Raw genomic sequence first — 19,267 nt, forward strand, 5'->3', positions numbered from 1 at the left:
ACATTCCCAGTAAAAGTCAGAGAATGAAGAAAAAAGGCATGAAAGAAGGCTTAATTCATCTTAAAAATATCGCTAAAACAAAAAAAGGTCAAAAGATTACATAAATATCGAAAAAATTTAAAAATTTGAAAGTAGGGTTTTGAGACGGGGAGAATGTTTGTCGGTCTGCCCCCCTCCCTAATAACTTTTGAAAAAAATAGTCCGATTCGGCGAGGACACCTGACCCCATATTTGCCTTTTTGATTTGAACAATTCTTCGTTCAACTTTGAACAGTTTAAAAAAAACTTAACATTAGTGCCTACGGGGAAATTCAAGTCAAATACAAATCCCAAACTTAGAGGCGAATTTGCTTCAAACAAATTTTGTCGCATAAATTTCTTGATGAAGATCATATATAGAAAATATTTTCTTGATTTGAACAATTTGCCGTTCAATTTTGAACAGTTCAAATCCCTTAACAGTAGCGCCCATGGAGAAACTAAAAGTCAACATAGATCCCGATCTTAAAGGCGGATTTGCTTCAAACAAATTTTGTTGGAAATGGCTCTTGATGACCAACTCCCGACTACAGCTCTTAAAATTTTAAGGCCGCCGACTCAGACTCTTGTACCTGAAAATTAGTCGGACTCCTACTCTGACTCCGTAGCTTCGGCAAAAATTTAGACACGGAGGAAAAATGACTGATTCCGACTTTTGGAATTTCAAAGTGTTCGACTCCCAAATTCCGACTCCCCCTTATCCCAAAACAACTTCGACTCCGGCTTCGAAAACATTGGCAGAGTTGTGGACTTTGAGGGAAAACGACCGATTACGACTCCGAGTCTTTTTGAAAAACCTTTGACTTCCGACTCTAACTCCTTTACCCTAAAATGAGATTGACTCCTATTCCGCAGCCTTGGTTTTTAGTGTGAACTAATTATTGTTGATTTGTTGAATTATTGTTATTTGTTTTTATTTTCACTCTAAAGTTTTAATTTATATAGTCAGTTTTTGGCCGAGAAATTCAGAGTCCTGTATGTTTCTACATAAAAATATGAACAGTCGATTTTGTTTTTTTAATAATGAAAATTAATTCTCAATTGATTTTTTAAAGTACATTTATTCGCTTTTTAAAATTATTTTTTGGAAACAGGGGAAAAACTTACGATTATTATTTTTTGCATAATGTATTTATTTTAATGAGTTTATTATTTTTAATTCTTCTTTTTTTCTATTTGAAAGCAATTAAAGATTTGTTTAATGAAAAAAAAATATATTAGCTGCTTTGTTTGAAAGGTGCTAATTTTATTTGTTTGTTTATTTTTTACGCATCTATTTCTTTAGATGAGCAAGCATATTTTATTTCTAGAAATCAGTTTGAAATGTTAAAAAGTTATGTTTGAAATAATTTTCAATTTTAGCTAATATTGAGAATAGTGATCAGATACTAGAAAGTCGATATTGGTATGCGGGAAAGAAGGCTCGTTTAGTTCTGGACTTAACTTCTTGTTATCATCTGCTTTGTCAAAACAACATTTTTCCGCTTAAGATAATGGATGTATTTAATACTTATTTTTGAATTTCAAAACGTAACTTATTTAGCAGTTTCTTTATTGTATATTCCTTTTCTGGACTTTTTAGTGCATTTGCCTAAGTATCCAGTTACTGATGCTTTGTGGATCTGGTATCTGTTACTTTGAGACTTCCACCGTTGACGAGCTCAATGTCAAAGCAGCTACCTTTCTTTACTTGGCGTTTTTAGTTTGTGAACAGATATTTTACAGCATTTTTTTAAATAAAATTATTTCTGTGTGGTTTGCTACTTAATTTTTCTTCTTTACCTTTTTACCACTACACACACTCATTGAAATCACAGTAGTTACAACTAATGGACTTATAAAATATCCCTAAAGGATTTTCCAAGATTTTTTTCCCAGTTACAGCCTATTAAAACTCTGCCACAAAATTGGTCATTCGGAAAAGATCAAAACTTATTTTTGTTTAGTCAAGTAAGAAAAGCTTGAGTAATTTATAAAAAGTTAAAAAATATTTTGACCCCTTTTTTGCACATTGAGTGTAACATAGTGAACTGATAATACTTTGAACAACTACACCTTTGAAAAATGGTTCAAATTTTAATAAAATCTCACGATTAAGAAGAAAAATTGAATGAAACAATGATTTTAAAGTTATTATTTTGTTGGAAGTTTCAAAGAAAAACTTCTTATATCATGTTGATAACTAATTTAACATTGTGGACATTAAAACACTCAAAGTATCAAAAAAAAAAAAAAAAAAAGATTCACCCTACTTGCTGTACTGTAGAATTCAAAGTGACTAACTAAGCATAGAAGTCATACACTCAAACTTCTTTTCGTGCGGTGAATAGGAACCGCACAAGAAAATCGCATTAAAAAATCGCCACGAATTACACAAGCGGCCATAAAAATTAGTTTTGGCAACACAAACAAAATTTTTTTTTATACACGGTGGATAGGCAACGCATTAAATACACAAGCGAAAATTTAAAAAAAAAAAGATTTACATATGAAGCAGAGAGAAGCAAAGGGATGTAAAGGGACATTTTCAAGTTTTGAATAAAACGCGTTTATGGATAAGGTCCTAGATAGGCTTTTATTGATTTTTTTCCCTAAATCATGCTGTATATCAGCACTTACTAGAGTTACAAGTATTATATCTTGCCCCAAAACAGAGGAAAGGTTCACCTACCATATGTACTGGTTATCTCAAAATTTTATTTTTGGCACTTACATCCCTTTGTTTCTCACTGCCTCATATGTTGTTGTTTTCCACATGCAAAACGTTCCAACCTTTTAGTTTGACAAAACAAGAATTTTCTTGTCGTAAACTGATTTCAAGTCTCTTTTGTCGTCCCAATTTAATTAATATTTTCATATACCCACAAAAAAGTTGCAAAAATAAAAAAAAGTTTTAGTGTACTACCGAGGCTTAAAAATATTACCAGATTCAACGTAATTGTTGATTTTATTTTGTAAATGGCTGCAACAGAGTGGACAATATGAAACGTAGAAAGTGTTAGGATGTAAATAAAGAACATGTTTTTCAGGTAAAATTTTTACTCTGAAGTTATATCGTTACATTTTTTTATGTGACAGATATAATGTAACTGAAATATTATACTGTTTTTGCATTTCAGCACAATCTTAAATTAGTTTCAATTCTTATGATTTGAAGCAGGGACACGTAATATTATCTCTCTTTTTTGTAAAGCAAAATATTTTTAAACCCTTCATAAACGACGTAAGTACAAGCAACCGAGACTTGATTACACACAACTGAATGGAGGAACCATAAAAAATATGATTAATTGAAGGTAATTATCAAAACTGCGTTAAAAAAATTCCAAAGTGCCGGAAATGATTAAATGGTTTATAATACTTTCACAAGAATAACCTATATCTGTTTTTCTCTTACTTTAACTAAATCGACATATGTAATAAAATTAAAAAAAAGAAAAAACCTAAATAAAATGGAAAGTTTGAAAGCGAAATATTGAACATAAAAATAAAATGCTTTTCTTCTAAGTGATTTTTTAATTTGAAGCTACGCAAAGAAAAAGCCTTTCAAAATTTAATTACCACGTGTTAAAACTGCTTTAAGAGCACTAAAAAACGTAAATAATTTTTAAAAATGAAGAGGGAAAAAAAACATGCTCTTTCACTAATGGTATACTTTTATTTTCACATTTCCAGAAGTTATCTTTTTCTTCTTTTAAGAAAACTTTTGTTGTTTCAGTTTTTTATAACTCTACTTGTTTCCCTTCTAAAGATAAAAACGACTATACAACATAATTTGAGTTAAATTAATGCATTAAGCTGGTTTTTCAAGGCTCTTTTTATTGTGAGAAAATAGTAATGATGCAGTTTTGAAGATAATAGTAAATATAACTGTTATTATGTGAAACAACCGTTTAGACAATTTTGAAATGAAGATCTAAAATTGAAAAAACCTTTTGCAAAATGACAGAACTGTTTTTGAAGTACTTAACGCATTTGCACGTGTATGACGGGAGAAAGTTACTAACAAATTTGCAAATGTCTGCGTGAGGGTCAACTCCCAAAGCTTTGGTTTCAATACATGTTGCCAACTTTAATATAGGACTTTACAGTCATGTAAGAACAGTTATAAACAAACCCACGCCCACTGGAAGGTAAATTCTAATTACGCTTGTGCCTGGCGCGAAGTTGAAAATCCTCTAAATCTTTAAAGAACTAAGAAAGAAGCACACGTAAGAGTGTATTAACGTAGCGAAAAATCTTTTTGAACCCATTTAGAGGATCGTAATAAGAAAAAAATTGTTAAATTTTGAAGCAGTTTTCAATTTGTACTACTGGTTCACATTCTCCCCATATATATATATATATATATATATATATATATATTTATGTATGTTTTTCAAATATTTAATCGTTAATAAAATACTTTCTATTCATCTATTCAAGTTCAAAAACATTTTTTAAATAAACTGTAGTAGATAACTCTTCATCTTAATACTGTTTTTTTCAAATATTAATTCATTAATAAAATTTAATTTCTATTTTGCCACTTAATATTGTGATTCAGTAATATCTATATACATTTTTATATTAATAGTAATTACTTAATTAAACAGTAAATAAATATAATTTTTCTTTGTTGACTTAAGTAGGAATTGACTTTTTTTTAAAAATGTTACTTGTTTTGAATTTTTTTTTTAAATCAGTGGTAGTTTTTGCAAAGACACTTTATAGTTGGCCTGAACAGCGAACACTTCAAGTATAACGTAAAAATATAATAAAAAACATTTTCTCTGTTCTATTATAGTAAAACTACTTAAAAATTGGTGAACAGGAAGCGAAAAATTAAAAAACTCAAGTTTCCCGTCTCAGAAATGGACGTTTCTCAAAACAAGGGGAAAAAAAAATATGCATATGTTCCGTCTCCAAAAGAGTCAAATAATTTTCAATTACTCTAACAAGTTTTTGGAGCTTGAGATAACAGTTCATGTGTTATCATGCAATTTTTGAATAATGCCATAAACCAAATCATACTTTCAAAAATTTGTGTCATGATTAATTATATTGTATGAACGTTTTTATTCGCAATCACGAGTTGCAACAAGACCCAACTCATTGGGGGCTATTGTTTCTAGAAACGGCTCATGTCCTCCCAAGCCTGCCCTTTCTCCTGGGCGGTTACGTGTGGGTATGTGTGTAGACGTGTGTGTATGAGTGTAAGGACGTGTTTGTGTATAGACGTGTGTGTATGTAGGAGTGTGTGTATGCAGGACATGGACGCCACCGCCTAGGAGGAGGGAATTCCGGTGGACAGTGCTTCTAGCGGAAGATAGGACCAGAGGAGCAGCTCCGTCCTCCGGTGGACGGCGGTGCTGCAGAGGCCCCTGATGGTCCATTCTGAAAAAGGAACCGGACATCAAGGTCGGTCATATGAAAACAATAAGCAATCGTGATTGCTCAAAAAAAAAGCGCTGATGTATCTGATAAAATATATCAAAAAATCTTTCTGAATTACAACTATTCAAAAAAGTAAACAAAGGTAAATTTTCGACAAAGAATCTTAAAGGCTACCTTATTCGAAAAATCACTTGCAGAACTACTCTTTGCTGCCTAAGATAAAAATTAGTGAAGAGGATACACCACTCGGTATTTTTCATAGTTCTCTAACTTAGCTTCAATAACAAAAGTTTCATCAATATATTGGAACTCTAAAGTTCATGTAAGGATTGCCCCAGAAAATTTTGCTCATCTTTTGATGTTGAATAACACAAAACTTGCAGACAATAAATCAATTTCCTTTGTGTATAATTAAAACTTTTAACATATTATTTTATAAGACAAAAGAAAAACATTAATGTTTTTTTAAACATTTTCGAGAAAATAGTCGCTCATTTTACTTGTAGTGCTCATCAGTTTTCGGGTATTTAGTTTTAAACGTCATAATCCCTTTCCAACATAATTTCCTGAAAATTGCGAAAATTTCAGCACATTTCTTAACTTAACGAAATATCTGTTAAGTAAGAACCCGACAACATTCAATGGACAAAGTTCAGGAGTAGTAGGTAAAGTAGGTTTCTTATCAACGAAATCAGTTTTTTTAAATTGGAGAGAAATTGGTAAAAATAAGAGAACCAATTTTGTGCCCATTTTGAGTAATGGTAAGTGGCTAAATTAGTAAGTAAAGTTTTCTACCCAATACTGAACCGCTCAAAAATAACGCAGATCAACCGACAGGCACATGTTTTTTCATATCATGCGTCTAGTGAAAACTTCCTTTTTAAAAGTTATTGAGTTAATTTATTTTCGGCATATTTTAATTTTCAGTGATACTTTTACGAGAGGAAAATCCAGCTTTGAAACTTTTACTATCTTTCATTATTATTATTATTATTATTTTTTTTTTGGTTGCCGAAAATTACGCTAAAAAGAAATATAAATCAATTCTAATGGGAAACACTAGTTATTCTGCTGGTTTAATGACTGATCCTGTTCGTATTTCCTGATCACGCCCAGAGTTAATTACTACTTTCGAAAATGAAGATATCTTTGTCATGTTATCATTGGAGGTCTAACTCAAAAAATATTACTGCGAATTAAATTTGTTTTAATAAATAACAAAACAATTTTTGGCGAGAGAAACTGCATAATAAGGCAAAAAACTGCAGTGAAAATTGCAATTTGTGCTTTATTGTGTTATTTATCTTCATGTTTTCTTCATAGCCAGTACAGAGGCAAAGAATATTTCTCAGTTATTTTTTCGACATTTATTTTTTAGCGTACAGACTTAAGAGTAAGCAAAAAAGAAAAAATAATGATACTACAGATAAGTAGTTCATCTTGAACTAAACGAGCCCATTTTTTCTCGTGCATACCTTCTCAACAACAGAAACAACTTTTTAGAAACAAAATGCGTATTTTGTATGAAAATAGCAATTTTGGCTAGTAATAAAAATTATGGAACTCATTCGCTTCTATCATTTCAGTATTTTTTTCCAGTTATATGCATTGAAATAGTCCGTGCGAATTGTTATATATATATATATATATATATATATATATATATATATATATATATATATATATATATATATATATATTTGAAACATTTAAAATTACACAAAACGTTATTAAAATTGAAAAAAAGAAAAAAAAGAAAAAAGGCATGGGATTTATGTGTCCTGATCAAGATTTTCAAATAAAAAAGAAAGACTTGGACTATTCTTGCAACTTTTTTTAACTTGGGTGTGTGAGGTAGGAGGGGGGGGGGGGTAGCGGTGAAGGATTGACCGAAACCACGTCATCGAATCCTAACTTAAAATTTTTAATTTTCAGTATTTATTCAATAAACTGATTTATTTTTGATAATTTTTGTTTTTATTTTTAGCGATATATTTTAATGTACATTTGCCTGTTGTCATACTTTTTTTTGGTCTACAGAAAAGCATGCTTAGACAGAAAACAAATAAAAAAAGAGAAAAACCACATCGTGCGCATCAAACAAACAACAGACAATGTTCAGGAATTATAGTAAACAAGGCCATCCAATTTCAGACGCATTCAGCTAGGACGCAATGCATCACAGAAATGTTCAGCCTGAGAGGACTAATCATTCATTCCTGGCGCAAGATACAGTGGTGGTAAAAAAAAAAATTGCATCACCCGCGCCGCAAAGGAGAGGAATATCATCCCGACTGCATTCAACACACAGTCAAGCATCCCGTATCTCAGATGATTTGGGGATGCATTTCTGATCAAGGAGTTATTGGGCTTCACTTTGTGCAAGGAATAGTAAACGCTCAGGTGTATATTGGCATTTTGGAGGAGAAATTGCTTCCTACTATCCGGGATCACTTTACTTCAGTTCCAAACGTCATTTTCCAGGATGATTATGTTCCGTGTAAAAGGGCAAAACTGGTAAGTAACAATTTAAAAACCTTTATCCTGCCATTAGACTTAAATTGACATGGGGTTAAGTAATTTTTTTTCTCTAAACTTTCACGCAGGTTCAGAAAGGGAAAAATGATCAGCAGTTTGCCTTGGCCCGGAAAAAGCCCCGATCTACGTAAACAATTATCGGAATCCTGCTGTTAAATGTTTATTTTATAAGTTTTGCAGAATTTCACATACATTCATCGTTAATCGGTCGACCAAAACTTCTCACATAATCCCATTGTTGTGAAAATGCGAGGGTGATGCATTTTTTTTTTACCAGCACTGTATGTAGCACACAACCAAATGCAATCCCACTATAAACGGCTCACGTATTCCCTTATTTTACTTTTAATTCCCTATTTCCAAATTTACCTAATTTTGAGAAATGCCTGTCAATAAAATAACCAAAGCTCTTCCTAAAGTGTTATGTTTCTCTTTGACAATTTTTATATTTGGTGGAAAAGAATGTTTCATTGCGATCATAGTACAACACTGGAAAGCTACATTTAAAGAGACGATTCATGGAGCAGCGCATGACACATAACTTGGATTAAACAAATTATTATTCAAACTTAACAAGCAAGTTAAGTGTTTGACAATGCATACAGTTTATCAGTAAAGGGTAGTCTATTTGGGGAAAAGCATTGTGAGTGGAGTAAAAGCCTAAAGAATTTAATTTCGGAACACTCATAAACAATTAAACTGTTATAAAAAGCAGTTTATTTGAAACTAAAAATATATCTTATTGTTTCAGCAACATTAAATTTTCTAAAGAACAAAATATCTGAATTATAAATTAGTAAACGAAACTATCTTTTTGAATTTTGAATGCAATTTTAATTCTTTGATTTGTAAGAAGACACATGAATCTCGTAAAAAGTTAACGACATTTATGAGACAAAAAGAAAAAAAAAAAAAGAGAGAGAGAGAGAGAGAGAGAGAGAGAAACTTAAACAGCGCTAGTTACAGAAAATAATTTTCAAATATCTTGTCAAAAGTTTAATCTTTGCACTTTAATGTTTTTTTCAGTCAGTTTTCAAAAACCGTATTAATGCTTCAGTTTTGGAGGTTTTTCTTTCGAAAAGCATATTTTAAAAAGTGTATTAAAATAAGTAAATTATTTAAAAATTCAATAGTTTACGCATATAATCAAACTTTGCACCGATCAGGCAGTTTTTTTTTGGAATGGCAGGTAGCATTTACAATCGCAAAATTCAGCGTTCATAAGCCCATTTTTTACTCGATAACTAAATACTTGACAACTAGTTTTACTTTATAATTTTCAAGCGATTTTTAGATGAGAAGTTTTACTCACTATTCTAAATTATTTTATTTTATTTATTAAAACTAAAAAAAAAAATCTTTGATCTGCATTAATTAAGAATGTTTAGGTAAAAGCAACAGTTTTTGACGATACTTGAATGATATTTAAAAGTAAAATGAAGGAATTTTCCTTACGTTATTACAATAACTGCGCAAAATAAAATTGAGTTATAATTTGTAAAATCTCCGACAATTAATTATTAAGCAGTTAAATTAATACCATTATTCTTCAGTTATTTCTAATATAGGGAAATTCCTTTACAACGAACTGCAATTACCGCAAATTTTCTTCGTTTTATGGAGAACTCCGTTATAATGCAATTCAAGCAATTTACTAGAAATCAAATTGGGACCGAAGTTTTATTTCGTCGAAACGGAAATTTCGTTGCAATGGTATTCGATGTAATGGGATCTTACTGTTTTCAAATTTAAGCATTAGTTGCCAGTAGTTAGTAAACAAACTAGAACGTTATAAAAGAGTTTTAAGAAATTACTGCAAACTATATTATAGAACTAAAACATTTTTTTTTTCGTCTCATGGCAAAAAATCCTAAAAATTACCTGAAAGAATTTTCTAAACAGAACAAGTGTTTATGTACACATCTTTATTACATCATCAGTTATCGTTCAATTTTTCATTGAAAAATTCAAAATAAAGTAGAGCTTCAATTAATTGAAGTGATCGGGACCGGACTTCATTCGGTGAATCGAAATTTTGGGATAAAAGAGATGCTAAAAACTGGCTGTCAGAAGAGCCCTGGCTTTGAACATGTTCACATTTGCAAAATGATGACTAGTATGTTTTTAACGTTATTAATATAATTAGAAGCAAATTTGTTCAGTAAATGTCCCGCAAGTCAGACAATGCAATGTAAATTTTGTAAGATATAAGCTAGCAAACTTTAAATCTTGATTGTGTTATTAATAAGACACTAAACTACATTTTTTGCTCTTTAACTTTAAACATAAGTGCGTAGTTGAAAAATTAAAAACAGCTTACACAGTCAACCGCTTTCAAATTTAATGGCATTTCAGAAAATAGAATTACTTAGTGCCTCAAAAAATTACTGTGGGTGAGTTTGAAAAAAAAAAAAAACATCGAGCATACAACACACAACTACTATGATCCAGCCGGTGGCATTAATTTGAATTCAAGTTATGTGTTTCGCATTCGGAAATTGATAGGAACCATCTCGTTGTGTTTCTTGTTTCTAAAAAAAGCACCAATTTCAATCAAAATTGTGAAAAAAATCATTTGAATTCAAGGCGTCAAAATTCAAATTAATGCCAGGGGCTGGATGCTAGATGTTGTGTGATGGATGCTGTTCTTGTCTGAAGAGGATTGGGCAAAGAAGAAAGGGTCTGGTAAAAGTAAAATATAATCTTGGGGACATGGAAGCCAATGCTCAGAAGGAGGGACATGGACGCCACCGCCCAGGAGGATCGCTCGCACGTGGAGGCCGGTGGACCTCAAAAGTAACCAGGAACGTCAAATTCAATTAAGTGAGGACAATTAGCAAGTTCGTGATTGCTCAAAAGAAAAAAAAAAACAAGTGAAAAGTAACAGAAATACATGGATAATTTGTGATTGTGGTAGAAATGACTGAACCCGGTGACCTTCGTTTACTAACCAAAATTAAATAAAGAAATGAAATTTCAGTAAACAGGCTTCGGATAATCGAGGTTCAACTGTATTTGGATTAGTTTTAATAAGTATACGGTTGTTGTTATTGATCCAAACAAAATAGCACTGCTCCTAGAATGTAACACTTTAAAAATCTAAAATGAGACAGCTGGATCGCTCGCACGTGGAGGCTGGTGGAGGCCGGTGGACCTCAAAAGTGACCCGGAACGCCAAATTCAATCAAATGAGGAAAATTAGCAATACGTGATTGCTTAAAAAGAAAGAAAGAAAAAAGCAGAAGTGAAAAGTAACAGAAATACATGGATAATTTGTGTCTGTAGTAGAAATGGCTGGGCCCTGTGTCCTTAAAAGGATATTGTTTACTAACCAATATTAAATAAATTGTTTACTAACCAATATTAAATAAATCGATGAAATTTCAGCAAACCGATTTTGACTAATCGAGGTTTCGGTAAAAAGAGCTTCTTATTGTCTAGGTTCAATTAACTGTATTTGGATTGGTTTTCATAAGTATAAGGTAGCTGTTATTAATCGAAACAAAAATAACTATTACTAGGATGTAACATTTTAAAATTCTAAAATGAACCACAACTGGCTTACGATAGCAAGTCTAAGACAACAGACTTTCAAAAATATAACTTATTTCTTACGCATACAGTTAGCGTATAAATTTATGAGGAATCCATTCCACTCCGGAATTCCAAATCAGATTTAAGGCCTTGAACAGCATAGCTACTACTGCAAAGCGCTTTCATTTCTGTCAAGTTTCAGTGATAAGAAGAAAAGTCACGTCTCTTTCTTTCAAAGAGAAGAAAATTTGCATGAATATTATTACGATTTTGGAGAGTTTTCAGCTCCTGTCAATTTAGAAGAATATGAAGAGATTAAATTCAACGCTCTTTATGGGGGGGGGGGTTCCCTCTCCCAGCCCACAAATCCACGAAGGTATATTTCTTTACATTTACTGAGAATATACTCAGTACACAAATGCACAACCAACCAGGGTCATTTCGCGAAAAGGTCATACCTTTCGAAATAATTTTTTAAAAATTAAATACAGTTGAACTCGGTTGATACGAAATGTCAAAAATCCAATTTTTTCGTATTGGCCGTTATTCGTAAGAACTGTGAATGAGTGATACTGTGAAAAAACTAAAATAATGCTTATCTATATTTAAAAAAACTTTACTACTAATACACACATTGTAATTTAACTTATAATTACATTTAGAAAAAAAAAATCACTTATTTCTTACGAATGAATGTTTTTGAAAAATATTGGAAAAGGAAAATGATAATCGTCAATTTCGGAACAGAAACAATGGAAGATGAACAGTTTTATTTCCGAGTAAATTGAAATGTCCACAGGTAAACAAATGCACGAGCTTTATTTTCTATGTAAAAGATTTAATATTGTCTTCTCTTTACACAATGGGTCTTCTACTATGTAACAAAATGAATAATAACCTCTAAAAGGAAAATTACAGTATTCAATTACGAACACTTTAAGTAAAGAGGTCAGAAATTTTTGTTCGTCTTAGCCGAGACTTTCAATTTAATGTACGTATTATGCATGAAATTTGTAATGTGTAATTAGATAACAAACCAAACTTAACGAACAAAATGTTTGTTTTAGCCGTGATTTCGTATTAAGCATGATAGTATTGGGAGAATTCAACTGTATATTCCTAGTCGCGTGTGGGCCGAAATGGCAGCTTTTCCGTGGAACGGTCCAACTGAAGGTTTTGTTTTTCTACAACTTCTATACGAAAACCAAAGTTATATTCGTTATACACGTGAAACTTCCCAATATTTTTCGCTCTGTTTTAATAAAAAGGATTTTCAGGATTTATTTCAGGATTCTGAGGCCCTGATCAAACAGAAAAATGCTTAAAATATCAATAATAAACAAAAGCTTAAATTCATTTCTGACAAATTAAAAGATATCGTAAGAATTGCAGCTAGATACTCACTGTATGTTTCTAAATGTTGTAATGCTACACAAACTTCAGTTTACTTTTACATATTTTTGCTCGTTTTAAATATCATAGTAAATATTAGTTTATATTTTAAAGACTTCGGAAGAACCAACTACTCGTTATCGTTTACTGCATTGATTGTTTAACATTAATTTTTATTTCAGTTGGATTTTTTTTCAGCGGAAACCCTTAGTTTTGTTTATTATCGTTATCTGGAAAAAAATATATACTAGTTTATTCTGTTCTTAGAAAGATAAATGTGTGCAAAAATGATTGCTAACAAATATTCTCGATGCAAGTAAAATAAAATGTTTTGGTTCTTTACAACCTAATTTACTTTAAGGCAAATTTTTATGTTTTAAAGCAACTTTTGGGGGAATTATCATTACTTGGAAAAATCATTGTTCGCTGAATTGGCGATAAGTTTCCCATCCAGCATTTTATTAAGATTTTTTTACAGTGTGATTGAACTTTTGTGTTTCATTTGTCGCCAAATTTCTTTCAACCAAAGCGTGAGAAGAAATGTATTATCAACGAAAATTAAAGGGTAGGACAATTAACTATGGTCAAGAGAGAACAATTAGCAATACACAATAAGCAAAAATGCAACTTTAAAGTTAGGTAAGTTTTTGATACCATTTAGCTCTTTACTATGCGCTTCACTTTTGAAAATGACCTATGTGCTGATTTGAATAATGCATTTAACTTCCGAAAAATTTTTGAGTTTTCACGAATTGCTTATTGTTTTCACTTGACCGTTGAATGACGACCGTCCGTTGATTATATTTTTTATACTTATAATGCAGGCAGGCCTCGGAATCAAATTATTTACAAAACGGCATTCTTGACTTGACACAATCCTTTTTACGCGAAAAAAATACAGAGCACATAACACCCAGCATCCAGCCTCTGGCTTTCATTTGAATTTCGAAGTTTGGAATTCAAATTATAGTTACGATAAAAACTATCAGTAGAAACAAGAAAGCGAATGAGTAGGGTCCTATCGCAATTCGTGATTGCGAAAAACATAATTTGAGTTCAAGATCTCAAAATTCAAACTATTTTTTTTCTAATCTTACAAAGTCAGTGTGTGATATGTCTTTAAAGTCCAGACTAAAATTAGACACTTATAGACGGGTCATTATACAAAAATTGTAGGTTTTTGAAGTTTGAATTCATGAAAAAAAAATCTTCAATTTTTTAAAAGTTACTTTATATTGTTCCCTTTTAGGCACCTTTTTACTCTCACATAGTTAGTCACATTCTTTATTGGTTATTTTGTAACTTTCTTTTGTAGTTAAAATTTTGGATGTGAACGGAGGGTAACGGATAGTAAATATATATTTTAAATGTTATTTTAAAACTTTTCATTTAAATAAACATTGCATCTTGTATGAGGAACACGATTTAAACTGATTAAAAAGTACACATCTTTCTTAAAATGGATTTTTAAAGAAAGTTGTATGTTCCATTTCTGATTGTATATCCTCCATTACATCTATACTGTAACGGAGGATACAAAAACGGAGGATACAAATACTTATGTTTTGCTATGATCATTGTGTTGATTTAGGGTTAACGCAACATGTTATTTAGAAATTACTTAAAAAAAGTGATTCAATTTTAACAAAAAAATTTTTTTTATACACAAACAATTGTTTCCTTTTTAACTCAAGAACGAAGGATACACTAAGTTAAGGACCTATTTGACTTCAAAGAGAATAATGCTGAAATTCTTTCACACTAAGTTATTTAGCTTTACTATGAAGACCCAGAGTTGAGAAGGGCTAACTTGTGATTGTAATGAGCTGCCGGTACTGCCGTCTATAGGAAATTCTATCACTTAATTAAATCCTGAACGGAGGATACAAGAAATACTGTGACAGTGATTCAAAAAATTATGAATGCTATATATATTTTTTATTTTACTACATAATTCTTTTAACCTATTAAAAAACATCAAATGATTTAAATTTCACTATTAAATCTGTGATACTTTTTTGTATTGAGTAAATAAATGAAAAAGTACATAGGAAGAAATGTGTCGAGACATCTAACGGAGGGGCATACAAGTATCCCTCCGTTCAGTGAAAAAAACATTTAAAAATATTTAAAACATCATTAATTTGTATTGATCATTTTCAAAATTTGTTGTACTTTCCTAAATCTCATAAAAAGTGCTTAAAAATATATATTTTTGAAACTAACCATCCTGGACCTAAAAACGCGCGTTCTTTTGTAGAATGACCCAGACATGACATTCGCATACTAAAGGTGTTATTGTGCTCTTTAAACATCAAATGTAAAAAAATAAGCTAGAAAAAACCATTGGTGTAATTACTCGTCATATCTTTGAGAATTTTAAGCATAATTTCTCGCTTTATAGGTTTTTATGATTATATAAAAACAATACGGACACTACAAATTTTGTCATTAAAAGGATATTCTATTCAAATGCCTAACATACTTATTTGAATTTTGAGAATTTTTCGCTGAAAAAATAATTTTATAGTTCCTGCATCCGAGACTCTAATTATATAATATTTATGAAAATTTTTGTCATGTTGAAGGCTGGTTATGTACACATTAGTCTCTCGTGTTTCATTATATTTTTATTTATTCATTTATCCTTTTATTTACTGATTAATTTGACTAAAAATATTTTTCATAAATGAATAAGAAAATATTTCATTAGACAACATTTTATCTTTCACTTTGCCCCATGAAAAATAAAAGCGAAAAATTTCCACTTTTTTTTTGAAGAAGCAAATTTATTGTCAAAAATAAAAAATGCTGTTTTAATGCAAGTGTTATTATCAAATACAATGTTCTTTCTTTACGAACAGTAATTTTCAAAACAACTTTACAATTTGTTCATTTTGAAAGAGCTCTGTCATCTTAACTATTTCACTTTGCCCCACATTCCCTTACTTATTAGAACATCAATTGCGACATTTCTTACGAAAGATATGTTCCTTCACTCTACGAGAACTAATTATTCGTCTCTAGTCGCTGGATTAGCGATCCACTATTTCCTGGAAATTTCACTAAGAGGAACGACTAAAAACTGATAAGTAGGCACTGATAAAATGGTGGGATTCAAGCCATCGTCCTCCCACCCTCTTCGAAAAAAAAAAAACAGTTAGAAGTAATTTGTGTCGTGTTGTAAGACAAAAATATTTTACTACATCTCTGCAGAAAGCATTGCAGATGTCAAATGTCGGGATTTGCGTTGTTAAGGTAGAAATAAGGGAGGGTGGCCCAAAGCGGCTAGGCCTTCGTATGGCCCCCATGGTTTGTAAGCGGCGATGCATACGTATGTCGTGTACATGAACACCCCTGAGTTTTATTCAGTCCCAGCGAAGGAGCAGTGAAGCGGCATGGGTGAACCATGCTTAAAATTTAAAAAAAATAAAAAAAATGATACATTTCTAAAAAAAAAAGAAAAAATGAAGTTTCGTAACTTGTGATTAGTCGCAGATCAGCTTATTTTTTTGATTGTCAATAATATTACGTTATTCTGACACCATCCACCTACAAACTACGATAGTCATTTCGTTTGTTTCTTTTTTAAATTTAAGGTTATAATTGTTGAAATAAAAAACTTGCCTTCGGGCAAAGCGGATATAGGATTTAATTATATATTTATTTATAATTTTTTTGAATCGTGTGCTGACTTAGATTTTCTATTTCAACAAGATAAGTACAACTTTAAAACGTTATTTTTAGGATGGCAATTAATTTGCCTATTAATTTAATCAGTTATATCTTTATGTTTTATAAACAAATGTGCTGACTTTAAATTGGATAAAAACAACTTTTTTATTTTTTTTATAATGACAGGTAGCTAGTCAATTATTTTAATCTATCTAATATATAAAAATCTCCTGTCACGATGTTAGTTATTTAACTCCTCCGAACGGCTCGATAGATTTTCATGAAATTTTTTATGTGTATTTGTTAGGTATGAGAATAGGACATAAATTGTATTTCATATCGCTAGGTAATTAGGAAGTCCCTTTTTAGAATTTTTTTTCGCGACGCTACGGCAAAATATCGGAACATGACCCCACTAGATGGCGCTTCGGAAACTCTCAATGATTTCAAATTTTACTTATTGCCATTTTCTATTTTTAACAAATAAAATGTTTGAAACTAATTTAAGCAATGCTTTTTGCAATGGTTTTCAGTTTCGCTTTTTGATTCTTTTGCGGAAATATTTTGATGATTGAGAGATTTGCGATTAAAAAATGAAAAGGGAGGGGGGGGGGGGGTTAGGAGGGGTAAATTTTGGGTATATAGGTATTTAAGACCCCAAATAAAAGAAATACAAAAAAAAAAAAAAAATCAAAAAAATTTAATACATAAAACTGTCATGACACGCCATTGTTGCCATCTGCTATTTGTTAAAAAATAAATGTTTGAATAATTTAAACAAGGCTTTTGTAATGATTTTTAATTTCGCTCTTTGATTATTTTGCAGGGGTATTTTGATAATTGGGAAATTCGCGGTTAAAGAATGTAAGGACTAAAACTTTGGGTTCATAGGTATTTTTTGATGTTCAATTTCGAAAAAAAAAAAAAAACCTGGATAGTGACATTTCGATTATACCTCTGGCAGTTTCGGCGGGTCAAGGTGCATTTTTTTCGGGGTTGGGGAAGATGTACCATGTGAAACTAGCAAAACATTTCTCATCTTGCCAAATCTTGCCGAAATATGATCTAATGATGACATCACTTAATCCGTTGCATCATTTAGCATTGCAGTAATTTGACTGAATGGATGCTGAACAGCTCATTCAGCATTTAAGCTGCCACTAAATATTCAAAATAACGTGTGTACAACAAAAGGTAACGAGGCACTCTCTTACTCTCTTCACGTGATTTCAGACAAACATTTCTGTCATTCTACATTCAAAAGCCACTGATGAAATTAATATAAAGTTTACTTGAAATCCTCGCCACAGTATCGTAATGTTGAAAAGGTCCAGCTAGAACATGTACGTCCAAATGCTACAAGAGCCATTTGCTGTCAAATTCTAGGTCCCGTTGTCAGATATCGACGAATGAAAATTTGCCGTCTATGAAAATTTTGAATGCATAAAATTGCTCACTAATTTCAGCACCATCGTTGATTCGAGAAAATGTTCTCATTGACGGCGATGTATGCACGCAATACATGCCTCATGCGTGGCTGGCAGAAAGAACCATATTTGGCAGCAAAAAATGTGGAGGTTGAAGATTTATAAATTTAGAGACTAGACCTGGCGACTAGGCGACTTGGTATCATACAAATCGATCGATCAAGTTTGCGATTCTGACGAAATTGTAAATTATCCAACAGAGTTTTTGAATCATAGAAAAAAATTATGTGGCAGAGCAAGAGCTGCCGGGTCAGCTAGTCATTTATAACTTCATACTTGATTGGCAAATGTACCAAATTACAACTAGTTAAGCTTACCCGCTTTGGGCTCCCTGGTAGGACGAAGCGGGTTTTTCAAATGTTTGTAAAGTTTGATAATAAATAAATATTGGGTTAGAAATAATACAAAAACCACTTTTTATTTTAAAGTTCAAGAACGCTGCTAGGAAATATAACCGAAATTGTTGCAAAAAAATCGCAAAACTACAATTTTCGAGTGTTTTTCGAAAACCTACCCGCTTTGAGCCACCCACCCTTATGAAAATGGTCTAATTGTCCAGTCTTTGGAAAGCTGAGAAATATTGACACCAATCCCATATTAAGATAACTATGAGGCCATCCCATGGAAAACGGTCATTTTGTCCCGTATGTGACGCCTCATGTATTTCATCCTCATTTTTATAATAGCCAATGATTGAGTAAAGCTTCTGACGTCATGAACAATGAAACTCACGCCACGGCATGATAATATGTTTTGGTAGTGTTTAAAATGAAGGGAAAGGCTTTATTTTAACAAGGCTGAGCTGGATCCGAAAACATAACTGTTTTACTAGTAAAACTCATTTTAGGGGGATGAAGAAACGAAAAAGCGGTCAACAATGAACGCTATCTACTGAAGTTTAGGGCTAATCCACTGGAATTAGGGTTGAAATTTCAACTACCAAAATACACCAAACAGGCAATTGCTTCGTTCAAATGTAGAAGCAACTTTCACCAGTCATATCTTGACGGGCGATTTTCTAGTTAAAAATAATACTTTAAAATATTAATGAACTAGTTTTTTCTGCTTAACAAATTACAATCTTATGTGTGATTTTTTATGCAAAAAATATCGTCATTTCCCTTTAAAATTGTTATTTTTTAATGAAATATATGAAACCGTCACGTGAGGGTCAAAAGGTTGATCTTTTCGTGGAATGGCCGGCCCTATTATGACAGAAATTAAAT

General features: G+C 31.5%; 1 protein-coding gene across 1 annotated transcript in view; it reads right to left on the reverse strand.

Moving 5' to 3' along the window:
- Nucleotides 1-19,267, reverse strand: part of LOC129231020 (diacylglycerol lipase-alpha-like) — a 175,791-nt gene that overhangs the window by 101,797 nt on the left and 54,727 nt on the right. The window lies entirely within an intron of this gene.

This window comes from Uloborus diversus, chromosome 10, assembly GCF_026930045.1.
Source record: "Uloborus diversus isolate 005 chromosome 10, Udiv.v.3.1, whole genome shotgun sequence".
Taxonomy (NCBI): Eukaryota; Metazoa; Arthropoda; class Arachnida; order Araneae; family Uloboridae; genus Uloborus; species Uloborus diversus.